Source organism: Lemur catta, chromosome X (genome assembly GCF_020740605.2).
Source record: "Lemur catta isolate mLemCat1 chromosome X, mLemCat1.pri, whole genome shotgun sequence".
NCBI lineage: Eukaryota > Metazoa > Chordata > Mammalia > Primates > Lemuridae > Lemur > Lemur catta.
In genome coordinates this window covers 7,253,929-7,257,332 of record NC_059155.1, presented here as the reverse complement: position 1 = coordinate 7,257,332, position 3,404 = coordinate 7,253,929, and the positions used below count along the sequence as shown (strand labels likewise).

Sequence of the window (3,404 nt, the reverse complement as noted above, 5' to 3'; positions counted from 1 at the left end):
CAAAGTTGGCCCAGATTTGTCAGAACAGATTGATGTGCCCCCCTTTGGATCCACCATCCACCGTGCTGTGACTCCTGCCTCCACCCTCTATTGAAAAGCGGCAGGCGAGGGCAAAAGAAGAAATGAGGACAACGCACAGGTTCTGGCTGAGAAGGGGGAAGATGAGCTCATTTGTTTTGTGTAACTGCTGTTGACATAACCGTGAGGGGAGGCTGGCCAACATCAAGCTGGGGAGAGATGCAGGATATTGCCATGGCAGAGAAGAAGGGGAGAGAGGGGAGAACCAGGATGAAGAACCCAATGAGGAGCAGGAAGAGGGACTGGAGCTCTGGAAGGGCGTAAGCTGTTCCTGCTGAGGGGCAGGAGGATAACAGTGAGGGATGCAAACTAACAGACCACAGAAGAGGAGATGAGGAAAGAACAGCATAGTGCATGGAGGGGCAGAGCCACATGGCCCCCAGATCCAGGTCACCATAACCAGTGGGCTATAGGCCTCCTGCTCAGAGGGTAGCCCAGGCTCCTGACAAAGCAAAGGCAGACCACAGAATCTGAGAAGTACTTTAATTGCAAACTGCAATGAACTGAGTGACAAAAGCCACGCTAAACCTCAGGAAAGAGAGGAAGCCCTGGCAGGGAGGCAGGGCGGCAGGGCGGCAGGGCGGCAGGGCAGGGCTTTCCGAAGAGATGCAGGCAGGTCGGGGGAACCAGTGTGGCCACAGCTCCTTGACTCAAAAGGTACCAGCTCTTTCTGTGTATGGGGATGCTGTGTTGAACCTGTCAAAGAGAGCAGAGTCAGGCAGGAGCTTCCAGTGGGGTTGGGCCCCAGCCCTCCCAGATGGCAGAGAATGTGGAAAAGTATAGAATTTGTACCACTCACTTCAAAGGATCTGGCACTTGTCAAGGAGACACTGCATGTCCACTGAAACAGAGAGGCATAACTAGGCACTCCAGGCACAGGGAGGTAGAAACCCTCCCTTCATGCCACGGGACAGGCCTAACCTGGCAACATGATCACCTCATCCACACCTAGTAGTATCCAGCCCTGGGACCGACCTGCCCACCTGCCACTCGAGTTAAAGGCAGATAAGTTTTTCTAAATAGGAACACAGTATATGGATAGTTCTGAAACTTGGTGCATATCAGAATCATTCAGAACCTATTAAAACATGTACTCTCCCCATCAAGCAGCAGCTAAAGAGAAAATAAATGCAGTTTTTCCAAATGTGCCAAAATAAGATCTCTAGTTCCTTGAGGACTTAGGATACAGAAACAAAAGAATGAAAAAAAAAAAAAAGATATCTCCAGGACTTAATGGCAAAGTATACATGTGCTTCAAACAATATATTTCTACGTGGAGATGGATGTATGGATAGATGAAGTAGGAAGTCAGCTAAACGGATCAGATAGATTGGATGGAGAGACAGACAGATAATGTAAATGCACAGAAGTCCGCAGGGCCAGGCCTGCCAGAGTCTCTCTCCCACAGGAACGGCAGTCCTTGGTTGGCCACCTACGTGCTCAGCCCCAGCCCCACACTGCCCCAGGTTCTGCACTAAAGATACCCTGGTCTTCCCCTGTCCCAACCTACCAAGTTGTTCTTTAAGGTTGTCAACTTCTTTCTGCAGCATAGGACACTAGCCCAGCAGACAGGGGAGAAAGTGAAATGGTTAATATATTCTTGCCTCCTCTCTCTCCTCATCCTCCACATCCCCCTCTGGCCTCTACCCCCACATTCCAAAGGCCAGTGACTAGACTGGAATGGAACCTTCCGTGACAAGAAGGTACCCTCTCTCCACGGGGGTGAAAGGGGGACAACAGGAATCAGTTTAACCTGGACGCAGACCCCACTGCTTAGCTTAGAGGGCATTACCTGAGGGCAGAACTGTGCTCCTGGTGGCAGCTGCCTCCTTTCACGTCTTGGAGGATGAAGAAGTGGCCTGTGATCACCTAAAAGAGAACACAAAATCCAGTTCCCAAGCCCAGGAGAGAGGCAGACAGGGCCCATCAGAGTCTGTGGTGAGACAGCACCACCCTTTGGGGGCAAAAAGTTGCCCCTGCTCTGCTCAGCAGCTCCACCCTTCTCTCTGGGCCTGCCTTCCCAGGAACTCTGGTGTACGCGTAAGGCGAGCCCTGCCACACTTTCCTGTGGGAGAACTATCTGAGTAGGAAAAGAGGCCTGGGAGCAAGGCTGAGGCCCTGGGAGTGCCAGAGCCAGTTTTCCCTCCACATCCCCCTCCCTCTCGACCAAATCCTCTAGACTCACCTAAAGGTAGGGGCACTATGGGCTTGACACCTCCCTGGACCATGGCCAAGTGTTGTAAATTTCCTGGAACTTGAGAGGTCTTGGTCTTGGAGTCCCCAATCTTGCCTAATCGATGAGGCATGGACGGGTGAAATGGTCCTGGCCTGCTTACTGGAAACTAAAAGACAAATTTCTGGCTGATGGAAGAGGGGGATGTGTGTACACACACACACACACACACACACACACACACACACGCATGTGTATGCAGGCGCTGGGTTGAAGCAGGGTATAGGAATGGGAAGTTAAAGCCTAATCTTTTGAGCACTTTCTTCCTGGGTCAGCCAGTGAGGCCAGCGGGGCTTTGAGAAAGTCCAGGGCCACTTCAAGGAAAGCAGGAGGATCAGAAGCAGCCCAACCTTTAAGGGGTTGGCCAGTCCAAATCAGCTGCGAGCCCCCTCCTTCCCAGTCCCCCTTTTCCCAGGCTCCCTCCTCCCAATCCCTCTCCAAGGAAGAAGCCAAAAACATGTATTGAGAGCAGTGCCTGGCACATATTAAGTATTTGATTCTATTAAAATGACACCAGCTTGGCATCCTAAAGACAACCTCAAAGGACAGAAGGAGCACATGAAAAACTGTGTGCTGCAGGTACGGATGGGGAAGGGGAAGGCGAGAGGGAATGGGTCGGGGGAAGAATGAGGGTGGCCTACTCACTTGGCCTTTTGGGACTGGCTCTCTATTTGGGTTGGTTTCTTCTCGGGCCACCAGTTGGAACTCCCTTGTCCTGTGCGCCACAGGTTTCTTCCCAGCATTGTACTTGGATTGTCTGGGTCCCAGAGGGACCAAGGAATTTTTCTCAGGTCTCCCAAGCACATGAAGGCCAGAGATTGGAGGTAAGGTGGCTGGTGCCCGGGGATATCCCAAAAGAGAGGCCTTGGATTTTTTCCCCAGGACAACTTTGGAGACACTGATACCTAGGGCTGTCTTCTGCTGGGTCACTTTCTTCCTAGGTGTGGCTTGAGGCAGGTGGATGGACTTGCCTCCTGTCTTCCCGCTGACTATGCTTGGCAACTTTTCGGCTGATGACTTGGTGGGAGGAAACATGTTGAACTCTCGAACTATCTGCCTTTGCATGGTTGCAGCTAGTGCCAGCGGAACAGAG

The 3,404-nt window shown here is 51.9% G+C and overlaps 1 long non-coding RNA gene across 2 annotated transcripts; it reads right to left on the bottom strand.

Moving 5' to 3' along the window:
• Window positions 1-564: 564 nt before the first annotated feature.
• On the bottom strand, window positions 565-2,368 carry LOC123628509. Of its 2 annotated transcripts, XR_006731673.1 has the most exons (5): window positions 2,264-2,368; window positions 1,871-1,947; window positions 1,589-1,634; window positions 878-919; window positions 565-774 (listed from the first exon to the last, which is right to left on the bottom strand). It is a non-coding gene; the product is annotated as an uncharacterized LOC123628509 (long non-coding RNA). The 2 variants fall into 2 exon arrangements; XR_006731672.1 differs by lacking the exon at window positions 2,264-2,368 and having other exon boundaries at window positions 1,871-2,015.
• Between the last annotated feature and the right edge of the window lie 1,036 nt (window positions 2,369-3,404).